At 41.2% G+C, this 12,826-nt stretch overlaps 1 protein-coding gene across 3 annotated transcripts in view; it reads left to right on the top strand.

Annotated features, from left to right (window-relative positions):
* nxph1 (neurexophilin 1) overlaps positions 1–12,826 on the top strand; it is a 65,236-nt gene that overhangs the window by 49,106 nt on the left and 3,304 nt on the right. Inside the window, exon 1 of one of the 3 annotated variants that reach the window (XM_088328187.1) lies at positions 5,915–6,060. The exons of the other annotated variants lie outside the window; for them this stretch is intronic. The gene's annotated coding sequence lies outside the window, so the exon portion shown is untranslated. Of the gene's footprint in view, positions 1–5,914; positions 6,061–12,826 lie in introns of those variants that run through there. 3 annotated transcript variants of the gene reach the window in all.

Here is a 12,826-nt window from a genome sequence, read left to right as displayed (position 1 = left end):
AGAATGACATCTTTGTTTGCGTGAGTAGTATGTCCACCGAATGGCTGACCCATAAAGTTAGTGGATGAAATAGTACTACTTCTGCTGATGAACGTATAGCCATTGCTGCTGCACAAACTGATTGGACACAATGTGGCAAGGCTTGGGCTACTGTGTCCAATCTCTTTGAGTAGTAGGCTACCGGGCGGAGTTGTCCGCCATATTGCTGTAACAACACAGATGTCATGAATCCATTTTTGCAATCCACTGTTCGAGTAAAAGGTAATTAGGGAAACCGATGGCTGCTGATGAAGTTATCTTCTGTTTTGTTTGGATAAAAGCTTCTTCGGCTTCCTCTGTCCATTTTATAGGGGCATTTAGTGGTAGATCTTCGGTGTAGATTAAATCCAGAAGTGGTTGGGTGGTTTCCGCATAATCTATGATCCATTGCCTGCACACCAGGCCCAAAAATGCCATCATTTGTCTTTTGGTACATGGTTTTGGGGCTTGGAGGACAGCCATCTTCCTGTCAGATGTTAGTTTTCGGCCTTCAGCTGAGACCAGATGTCCCAAGAAAACTACTTCCTTTTGAACCCATTGAAGTTTCTCCAATGAAGCTTTGTTTCCAGTTCTTGCTAGGTGTTTGCATAATTCAATTGATTCTGAAGTGTTTTCTTCTTTTGTGGGACTGGCTATCAAAATGTCATCCACATAGATCAGAATTTGAGTGGACTCTTTGTGTTGGTGTTGACTGATACAATTGTTAATTTCTTGTGAAAAGATAGTTGGGCTTTCTGCATACCCCTGAGGTAATCTCGTATAGGTATATTTTTTGTTGTTAAAAGTGAAACCAAACCAATGCCTGGCTGAGGGATGCGGTGGTATTGAGAAAAATGCATTGCTTAAATCAATTACTGTGAAGAATTTGTGTGAATTTTGTAATTCGTTCAAAATTGAGTGCGGGTCGGGGACGCACGGCGATCTTTGTTTTACTGCTGAGTTAACCTCCCTGAGATCATGCACCATTCTCCACGATTTAGAATCCGCTTTCCTAACTGGAAAGATTGGTGTGTTGCAACTGGCAGCTGGTGCTTCAATTAGGATGCCTGCTGTTATCATGTCTTGAATAACTGGCCGTATGCCTTCTTTGGCGTCAGGTTTCAAAGGATACTGTCTAATTTGTGGGCGGTGATTTCCTTTTGGCTCAATGGTGACCTCGGTTGCTGTGGTCATCAGCCCCACATCAGTCTTTGAATTTGACCACAATGCTTCTGGAATGTCCGGGAAGTCACTAGATTGATAGTAGCCTTCCAAAACTTCTTGTAGTCATTCACTTAAATGGATGTCTGGAATGAAAATTGTTGTCCACCTAAGTGATGTATAAGAGACTGGTCCTAAATCAGGAATGTCACATGTAAATGAGCCGTCCGCTTGTGGTTGCCATGGTTCGTTTCTTAGGATGAGAATTCGGAGGATTATCCTTTTCAGCTGGTTCCATTCCATGTCATGTGGTTTTGCCAGCAGTATGTGAAGTAATTCTCCTGGAAAGTCGTGCTTTTTCAGAGGCTCAATGTTTCTTGGAGGTGGAACTGTGATAAACATCCACCCAGATTCGTCACTCCAATAGACTTTGTCTGTAGTCATCTTTTTTGGTTGAAGTTTATTCCAACGTTCCAAGAAGTCTTGCTTTGGTGGCTCTATAGCACATTTGATTGTACAATGCAAAGGGTATTTTGTTTGGGGTTTCCACGATGTAGTTTTCTTAAACAGCTGTAGTGGAAGCGATCTTAAATCTGTTGTAATTGAAGCTGGACCTGTAACTATCGGATTGAGGTTGTAGAATATTGTTGGGGCTCCACTTCCTTCCAGGATAAGCATCTGGAATTCGTCTTTTTTTTTACCATCATGTGATCCCCTTTAACCGTTAGTGTCAAACCTAGCGTTTTTATCAAGTCTCTTCCCAACAGATTTTCTGGACATTCAGGAACATAGACGAAACAAATTTCTCTGTGTTCAGTTCCATCTTCATCAACAACTGTCGTTGGTTAAGTGAAATATCTCTTGGCGGGTCTTCCTCCTACTCCAATTACTAACACTGATGACTTGGCCAATAATACTCCTGGTGGAAGGTTTCTAACCACAGATGATTGGGCTCCCGAATCTACTATGAAATCAACTGGTTCTTCTCTTGGTCCTACCTGTACTTGTCTTTTAGGAGGATTGACCGATGAGATATTTCCAAATAATACACTGAGATCCAGAATGGGAGTTGGTAGCAGATCTTCAGACTCATCAAAGTTCTCCTCATCTTCCTCCTTGTCTATCTCTCTGTCGGTTAGTCAATCTTCGGATAATTGAGGATTGTTATTTTTATGATAATGCCTTGGTTTCGGCTTGGAATTGCACTCATCTGCAAAGTGTCCATATTTTCCACAATTGTAGCAGTTGTTGTTATTCTTTGGACGTCTTTTCCTTCTTCCGGTTAAACGGCCGTACTCTCTTCCACGACCTCTTCCTTCTTCATAATACATCGGTGCAGATGGCGTGTTTCCAGCGGCGGAAAGACCTTCAAGTAGTGTTGTTATGGTGAAAACAGCTGTCTGGCTTTGCTTCTTCCTCTTCAGATCTTCAGCGTGGATGGCGTGTGTCACTAGATCACTCATTGTGGCTGTTCTCCAGGTGATCAAATGTTTTCTTATATTATTGACAATGCTGTCTTCCAGACCATCTAGGAAAGCAGACCTTAGCATGATTTGGAAAGGTGTATCCGGGGCTTCAGCTTCTTGGACTCCACTGCAGTTTCTCATTTTCTCTGTCAGCCTTTCAACATATTGCCTGACTGATTCTCCTGCTTCCTGGCGGCATTGGGTGACGGAGCTAAAATCAGGTGGCTTGGTGAAAGCTTCTCTTGTTCGGTCCATAATGTGGGTGAAATCCGCAGTCAGATCATCTCCATATGGACGTGCGACTTGGTTGACATCGAGGGGGTTGAAGTTCCCCATAACCCGTCCTACCCTGTATCCTAAAAGGTATCTGAGGACCGTCACAATTTCTGGGCCATTTAACCTGTAGCTGTTGACAAGCTCCCTAACTGCTTCAGTCCATCTTCCCACGTTCTGCTCTAAAGGAGGGATGGAGGCACAGGCTTCTTTCATCTCAGTCTAAGGGCGATAAACGTGAATTTGTCTTTCTTGGCCCAAAACTCAGAAAGCTGGATTTGCAACAGCTATCATTGGATATATAGGATTTGTTGGTATGGACGAATCAGGCAGTTGGGGGTACAAGTTGGCTGGTTTTGTGGTGGTTATGTTGATCCTCGCCGTTTGTTTTGGAGCGGATGTACTCATCTCTTCATTCTTTGCTTGAAAAGTCTTGCCTCTGGTGCGGCCTCCCATTGGAGAGTGGTGCTTTTCAATTTCTCTTTCTTCACCCCCAACTTTTCCTCCTTTTGCTCGCTCATCCTTCTTATGCCTGTTGTTGACAGCTGCACGTTGATACTCCTCTTCTCTAATCCTCGCTTCGTTCTCTTCCTGTTCTCTCCTCACTCTGTCCCTGACTACCTCTCCACTCACTCCAGTTTCTTCTTCTGCTTCAATCTTCATGCGTAACATTTTTCTCTCTTCCTTGCTTGCAATATCCATCCTTCTTTTCTCACTCTGATCAATCCACAGACGTAACATTCCTAACTGTGAGTCTATCTCACTTGTGTCTCTTCCCTTCCTAGCCCTTTCCTTTCTCCTGTGAATTAACTCAGTTTTCAATTCGAGCTTTGTCTCTATTTCCTTCAGTTTTTGATTAAAACCTTTCTTTAGCCATTTCTTCAAATATTTTGAACTATCAGGGTTTATTCTATTCATAAATTTCACATCTGGGTCCTCTGCTAGCATCTTTCTCTGGGCCAGACCCATTTTTTCTTAAACAAATGTCACACACAAAGAAAAGTATCTCTCAATAGCTTATTCCTGATCTTATTAAACTTTGACTTGCTAATTTTAAACTAAAAATGGCCTTTTTTTTTCTTCTTTTTTTTTCTATTAATTAATTTTATTTCCTGGTATTGCCTTTAATCTATCCGTGTAAAATTACCAAATTTTATTTTACCTAACTTCTTCTTTCTTAAATTATCAATTTTCAATTGAAAAAGGGAGAAGAGTGTAAAAGGAAACCGCTAGAAGGAATCCTTTGTTCTGCCTCTCTTTCTCCCCCACTCCAAAACGCAGGAATTTCCCGTGGGCCGGCGAGCGCATGCGCAGTACACAACACATAAGACAAAGGACACTAGAGGAAATGAGGGAGGGGTTAGAAACTCACAAAAAGTAACTAACAGCTCAAATACATAAATCACGTAGACAGACAGACATAGGGCCCACAGACAGACTCCTACAATACTCCCCAAATTCCTTCTTTAATGAAGCCACTTATTTATTCTGAATTATTTTATTTTGGCCTGCTCATTTTAAAACCATTTCAAACAGAGGACTCTACCGACTGCAGAGATTATATATATTCTCAATAGCGAACCACTTTAAACCTGTCTTCTCTCTCTATGATCTACGAGGATCATAAAGTGCCGTTTTCTTTTCGTTTAACGGCAACTTAATTGGTCTGAGACTAGTACTCAACTCTACAGGCTACCGATCCCGTTAACGATGAGGCGAACCCTCTAATCCGGTTACTGGCTCGTCAATATATGTATCACACATACACACCTATATATATATATATATATATATATATATATATATATATATGGACATACACAATCATATTTGACTTGGTGAGGCACACCCCTCGAACCAATTTAGTAATTCGCTAATGAAATCCCCAATTGTCAACGTCTTATTTCATTTTATGGCTTTCCTTAATTATTTTTAATCTTAATATAAAAAATGCATCCCACCTGAATGGCAGATCAGCCTCCCTTTGTTCGAAGAACGGTTTTCCCGGATCGCTGACTGAAACTCGATGGGACAGAAAAAGAAGGACCAGTCACGTGATCCTTTGTTAAGAAAAAAACGCTGTTGAAAAAGTTTCCCTCCAGACCGTTCCTCAGTCAGACGACCGCTGGGTTAACGTCCCGGGTTTCGGCACCAAATGTCAGATTAATTTGGGATATTAATCTTTGGCTGATATGAGAGTCAAGGAAGATGCAGGTTTGATATCAACAGGAGGCCTCCAGTAACCGCGGGGAGAAAAACGGACCCACTCCTTCGAATGACTCCCTTTTTCTCTCCCTGGCCCAGTGACCTGATTGTTTTTATTTGGAAGAAGTCAAGCAATTGTAAAAACATACCATGATGACTTTCCTGTATCCTTCAAAATAAAGACTGAAAGTATGCATATATTTTAACCAGAATCATATAAAAGAGTAGAAAAATAGAGAATAAGTAATAAAAATAGTATGAACTCAAGTATATTCCATCAGAGCCATTTGTAACGTGAATAATAGAGATAATAGAGAAAATTACAAATAACTAGATTTAATATACCTTACAATAGCTAGTCGACTTCTGAATAATTCCTTTCTCTTCCATCTCGTTCAGAGTCGTCCTCAGTATTTCATACTGACTCGGTGGTATACGTCTGTAGGGTAGACGGAACGGCTTATCATCAACAAGGTGGATACGATGTACAAACTCTTTGGCCTCTCCACAGTCCATCTTATGGCGAGAAAAGATTGACTCGAATTGTTCGATGATATGAAGGAGCTTGTCTTTACACTGCAGCGAACCTCACATGACTTCAGGTCAATGTCTTGCAGTCCCAGAGCTTCCAATGTACGCATCATGTCCTCTTCTGACCTGGGTCGGACCTCTTTGCTCTGTTCACTCTGCACGTTGCACTTGACCTCCTCTGCATTGGGCAGGTCTTCCGCTGCGTTACAAGGAGACACATCTGCAATTTTCCTGTTTCTCCTCAGCACCACAACTCTGTCCGTGGGATTAAAGACTTTAACAGGCACCCATCCATCTCCCCAGAGTGGAGTAACAACTCGTCCGACAAGGACTTGTCTGGGCCCAGCCTTAGATTGGGTTGGCTCAACGACCACTGTGCTGCCTGCTGACGTCCCGGCCAACTCAGGTAACTTGCCCCAAATAACGTACTCGGTCCGTGGATTCAGCGTCACGCAACTCTTGATTTTTACTGTCCCTACCTTGTCTGGAATGCAATCACCTCTCCATCTCTCTGTGTTAGAAAGCATTGACATGAATTGACTGTGGTTATCGGACAGACCGTTGTCAGGAGTGGAAACTAATCTCCAATAGCCATCAGTACTTTTCAATTGAGTCAAAATATATTTGATGGCATTGCTGCCAAGGATCATCTGTTCTGTCTGGCCTGGCACAACCATTACTGGTATTATCATTTGGCACCCGTAAACTGTGACGTGAATGTCGTACATGTCTCTGGGAGAAACTTGGTGTCCACCGCAGCCTACAATGACATAATTATCGGCCGTGTAACTCATCATATCAGGGAATTGCTGCAGCAGGGACTTAGCAGTGTCCTCACTTACTGTACAAGCCATCGACCCGCTGTCTAACAGCGCTCTGAAAGTGGGGCCTTCTTGCACAAGTACAGGTGTGTAAAACAGTTCGTCAGTCTCCGCTATTCTCTGAAACCCCTGAAAGATCAGCTTCTTCGATGGAGGTATCGTGTTGCTATACAACTCATAAATTGATTTATTATCTTGCATGTCAGGCATCGCATTAGTGGTGGGAGGTATACTCAGTTGATCTGCACTGTTCTCCCCTAAGCGCAGATCAGTCAGTTTCCCTGAGGCAGTGGGACAACTTTCGTCACTGGACAATCACGTCGAGAATGCCCTGGGGCATGGCAGTGAAAGCAAAGGTTTTTGTCTCGGCAATGAGAGAGAGCACTGTGTTCGACTTCTTTGCAAATGATACATGGCTTGTCAGTGAAACCATTAATTCTGTCTCCAGGTCGCCTGGTTGGAGCTCGCCTTCTCTCTTGAAACTGGTTTGAGGTAGCACGTATCAGAACTTTCTCCAACATACTAATAACGTCCGTTAGAGAGACATACTGTGGGTTCGAAGTCTGAGGTGGCTCGTGCATGAGGGTTGGACCATGGTTCACCTCAGCTTTGTGTACGGCAATTTCCGCTCTATTCGCAGGTTGTTGTAGGGAAGCTGCTTTGTAGCTCTTCTCAGCGTGGTATTCATTCAGCACCTCTAGTACTTCACATGCTGACCACTTATCGATGGTTTTAGATCTGTAAGTGAGTGCCAGTTCTTTGCAAGGGCAGTTCCTAATAAACATGCGAGTAACCTCTATTTCAGGGTTGTCCAATGTTTTGCCCTGCTCACTCAAGCAGTCAGAGGCAAGGTCAGCTGCTCTGTTTAGTCTCAGCCAGTAGTCATAGGGGTCTTCCTGGTCTTTGGGCAAAGTTGAATAAAAGTCAGCTAAAGGGACAGCAGAGTACTTGTTACAGCTAAAGTGTTTCCTGAGAAGACTATAAATCATGTCAGGGCGGGTATAGACGTCTATATTACTGTTTCTAATGCCAAACCTAACTACATCTTTAGCTTTTCCTCTCAAATGCATAAGCATTTCCTCTGCTTGCTCTTCAAGTCTCACAGTACTCTTTTTAATAAATGTCCTCATTAGATCTTCCCACTCATGTATTTTTATTGAGTCTGAGCCATCCCCAATAAATGACAGCGGTTCCTTAACCTTTCTCTGCGTAACCACCTGAACCTGTGATCCATCTGACACATGACTAGGCTGACTCAATCTGTTTGCTACATCTTGTGTGGCAGCAGCTTTAGGAGCTACTATATTATGTGACTGTATATTTGAGAAAATGCTATCAGCCAATTTATGTCCTATCTCCTGAATAATATTTGTCATGTGATCAGCTAAACCCTCAGAAATTTCACTCGTGGAATTTGGCGTAGATGTGGGTCTGACCTGAGGTGAAGGTAGGCTAGCATGTTGGTCAGCTGCATTATAGGTGCTGACACTGGAAACTGCCTCTACTCTATGTGTAGCACCACCTGGGGTAGAACTATCATCAGAGGGGATGGGGGTAAACATGCCCCTGCCCCTGCCAAAGTGAATAGGTGTGTCAAATTGTGGAGCTAACACATTGCTCTGATTAAACATGTTTCAAAGATTAACAGAAAAAAATGTAAATAAGTCAAAATCACAAAATAAATCAGCAGCCTGCGTATCACTGTGACACTGCACTGTAATGAGCTAAACAATATCGCACATGTAACTAAAATTTCAAATACTGTGAGCTGATGTAGCAGGTAGGACAGTCCTCGGTTCGGCGAGTTTGATAGAAGTCACGGGTCACGGCACCAATGTAACCGCGGTGTACGTGTCCCACCAAAGATCCACATTCACGCTGGACTGGATGATGAGGTTTTTATTATTACAGTTTCTGCAAATGGATGAGTCACAACATTAGCTTTTTCTGCTGGGTCTGATCTCTTTGATCTCTACAAGGGGAATTATAATTTAGTAAAACAGAAACAAAACGAAAATAAACCTAAACAGCTTGACAATATCAATCACATTACTATGCATGGTGAGAGATTTGTCAGCTGGGGTTATAATTTTTAAAATTAACTTCTTTTGTGGGGCACCAAACGATATGTCTTACCTTTGTAGTTCTCTCTGGTAAGACTAACAACAAACCCCGCCTCCTGGTCACATGTTAGAAGCCAAAACCAGACCCCACCCCATACCAGCAGATGGCACTGTTGGACTCAGCATTGCAGGACATTTACCAAAAACTATACACATATTACAGCAGGAATTTCAATAAAACAAAAGTTATTATTACACCCGTTACATATGCACTTTTCTTTTACTAATCATCTACTGAAGAAGCTGGAATAAAACACGAAACAATAATAAGAAAATCAAACAAAAACAAAACCAGAAGTTGAGAACTTAAACTGGCGCCATTTTGGACAAAAAACAATGTTGGCTTGATTATTACGTTATTGTAATTTGATAGAATTCCCACCAATCTCAATACCTAGCAACAACGAGACGTTCTGCGTCGATGAAGATGACGACCCAGTCTTTATTTCCTCAGCAGTAGAGCGATGAGCAATCCCGGTCGGCTTGAGACCCATTTGCGAAGTGGACCACAGGATTCTAGTAGCTTGAGACTTCTCAGAGGTCGCTGGCTTTGTCCCACTGGTTTGGCCGTTAGCTTGACCTTCCTGACCTCACATTCCAGCAGTATCCTTCAGATAACATATCTATGCAATTGACCTAAAACATAGCATTCACTTCACATGTCTTGCATTGTTAGATCATTTTCTGACATTGCGAAACGGAATTCTTACCAAACGTCAAATACTCCACAACTTCATATCCAAACTTCTGATCAACTGGTCCCTGAGCTCTTCTGATACCAAAAAAAATTGCAAACAATGCCAAAGCCTCGTTGCAGCCCCATTGCGGCTTTGTTCACTCCCTCTTTGGTCCCACTCAACTAATCTTTAGTGAAACACTTAATAAGATTTTGTAAAAAAAGAAAAGAAAAAGAAAATGGGCCAACTCCGACATCGCACTCCACCTTCACTTTTTAAAGCTCTCACGTGCGCTAAAGCAACAAAACGAGGCATCTTTTGCTCCTTTTTTACGTTCCAAATATAGGATTATAACTCCAAATCATAAGCGAGTATGCCCGATATTATTTGCTTTCATAATGAATGAGCATGTTACTCTTTTGGAACACTTCAAGACATTATGTCTCGTGACCCTTTAACATAAAATGAAAAATAAAATGTTAAAATAAAAAGAAAGTTGTAATAAAAAAAGAAAAAAAAACAAAACAAAAAAAAAGAAAACGTTTTTGGCGGTACTTAGAGATTTTTCTTTTTGTTTTACTTATTTTATTTATAAATTTTGCGTCTTTTGTTTTATCAGGGATTTTGTGTTGTTGTCCGACTTTATAACTGTTCAGTGTGTAAAAAGCTACAGCAGGCGTGTTGGTGTCATTTTAATGAAATTAAATTGAAATGAAATGATCTGCATTTATATAGCGCTTTTCAAGTCAATGACTTCCCAAAGCGCTTTACAATGTGCTCCACGTTTCCCAAAAGCGGCCTTGCAGCCATGTAAGGCGCTAACTTGCTTATTGGGGGTATTAGGGGTTCAGTGTCTTACCCAAGGACACTTCGACATGTAACACGGACAAGCCGAGATTCGAACTGGGATCCCTTGATCCCAAGACGAGCGCTCTACCTCCTGAGCTACTGCCGCCCTACTGATGCACTTTAGAAAAAAAATCTTAAATGATTGCATGGTCAGTCTGCCAAGAAACATGGTAATGGCAACAATTTCATTTATTTTAAAGCAATTCACCGAAAATTCAAGAATTTTTCTGATCTTGAAAACACAACATCAAAATTCAAGCATTTTTAAGGATTTTAAGCACCCGTATGAATCCTGTACAGAAAAAAACAAACAAAAAAATATCAAACGAAAGGTGCTCAAAAAATGTTTGACAATTGCAAGCGTTTGTGCTGCCCAGAAAAGGAGATGAGCTGCAAGCATAAATATTGGGTCATTGCGATTTAATGATTTTTTTTTAACTGGCAAGACAAATCATTGACATGTTCAGTGTCGTTAACGACATCATGAATACATTTTGTTACAGTATTTTTAAAGCTAGCCTAAAATACATGTAAATCACTCTGTGTCTGCGTCCATATCGGTCTCCAGACTTGTATCACTTATCCATATTGTCGCACAAGAGTCCCAGTTGGGCCGGAATTTTTGGTACATGAATCGTTGGGCTACTCCAAAAGCTCTGGGAGGAGTTACCCGACAAACTTTTTTGTCAGAAGATAGATATAACTAGACAATTCCCGCGGCAATTGTAAGAGTTGTGATTGATCTGGAAGATTATCCTGGCAAATATATATAACCCCGGTTGTTAGCATTATGAGTTCGCATCAAGGTTTTAACTCAGAGAGATGTTTCTGTCATTTTTTACTTGGTTCTGTGGGGGGACTACCATGGCTACCAATTGAAGTGAATGGGCCCATGTATTCCAAATGGGGATATCTCAAATCTATTCATTCCGGATGGACTCTTTTTTTGGTCTACGGGGCCCCGGAGACTCGTATGGCTTATTCATAGTGTCGCACAAGAGTCCCGGTTGGGCCGGAATTTTTAGTATATGAATCGATGGGGTACTCCAAAAGCTCTGGGAGGACTTACCCGTCAAACTTTTGTGTCAGAAGATAGATAAAACTAAACAATTCCCGCGGCAATTGTAAGAGTTGTGATTAATCTGGAAGATGATCCCGGCATGTATATATAACCCCAGTTGTTAGCATTATGAGTTAGCATAAAGTTTTCAAGATGTTGCTGTCATTTTTTGTTTTTACTTGGTTCTGTGGGGGGGGGGGACAACGCCCCCCCCCCCCTCCCGGTACTGGCAAGTTTAGCATGTATCCGTTAGCATAACTCATCAACATGAGGCCATTAGCATAATTTGTAAATATGAAGTCGTTACAATATTGCCATTATAATTTTTTTTAGCATGAATAAGTTAGCATTTAGCTGTTAGCATCACTTTTTAGCATGTACCCATTAGCATAACTCATTAACATGAGGCCATTAGCGTAATTTGTAACGATGAAGTTGTTAGAATATAGCCATTACCAAAAATTTTTAGCATGAAGAAGTTAGCATTGCCGACAGTGTTTACAGCTAGCCTGCGCTAATACCAACAGTTTTTACAGCTAGCATGAGTAAGCATAGCATCAACCTCTCTTTGCTCATACTTGGGCTGGCAATGCCAGCCCAACTAATCACAGTCAGTGTTTACAGCTAGCTTGGGCTAATATTTGGGCTGGCTATGCCAGCCCAACACTTTGCTAGCGGCGCACATAGCTGTTAGCATCCTCTTGCTAGCATAAACTCTTTGGAATTCACCATTTACCCATGGTTAAAGGTAATGTGGCCCCCTCAAGCCACCCTGGACAGTCCCTGTTTACTTTGACTGCACTCTGGTAAAGCCCTTGTTTCCATGGTTACCCATAGAAATGAATGGGCCCATGTATTCCGGATGGGAGAATCTCAATACATTATTCCGGATGGGGACTTTTTTTGGTCTCGATCAGTCGATTTTCCAATTTTCTCGAGTACTTAGTAAAATAAATCCTATTACAACGTCAAAGCATATATCAATGAATCAGGCTGGACTTGCACTGAGAGCAGTGTTGGCAGACTTGTTTTTCTTTTCTTCATTTAATGTGTGGTTTATCAAGTCAGAATAGGGAGAAATAAAGCAACATATTCAAGCATTTACAAGCACTTTTCCCACAATTCAAGCACTCTTCAAATTTTAGAACCACAAAATTAAAATTCAAGCATTTTCAAGGATTTTAAGCATCTGTACAAACCCTATTTTTTAGATATGCATAACAAACATGGTACCCTTTGTACTAAATGAGGGGTTTTGAATTATATTTACTTGGGGGCTGTCACAGCTAGGGTGTTCTTGGATCAATAGTTTTCATGGGCTGCGCTCACGTGAAATGGAAATTATGTATTGTTTGACAACTGCTGCAAAGCCCAAGGAAGAACTCAAAATAGACCAAAAAGCACCATTTGCTTCTAATTTTTTTCCCCCGACATTTCACAAAAAATAAAAATAAAATGATAACGGGAAAAAAGGAAGGAATTCAAAGAAAAATGAAAAGATAAATGAAAAAGCAAGAAAAAATAAAAGAAAACGGGGAAAAAACAAGCATGTTAAAAACAACCATAACATACTTTTTTAGTACCTTTCAGTATTATCAGCTTAAGCTTGATAAGATATAAAATTCAATGATTACTTTTAAAA

The sequence above is a fragment of the Urocampus carinirostris genome, chromosome 2 (genome assembly GCF_059441175.1).
Source record: "Urocampus carinirostris isolate Australia breed hairy pipefish chromosome 2, RoL_Ucar_1.0, whole genome shotgun sequence".
Lineage (NCBI taxonomy): Eukaryota > Metazoa > Chordata > Actinopteri > Syngnathiformes > Syngnathidae > Urocampus > Urocampus carinirostris.
The sequence above is the reverse complement of the archived record's forward strand: the minus strand, read 5'-3'. Positions and strand labels throughout refer to the sequence as shown.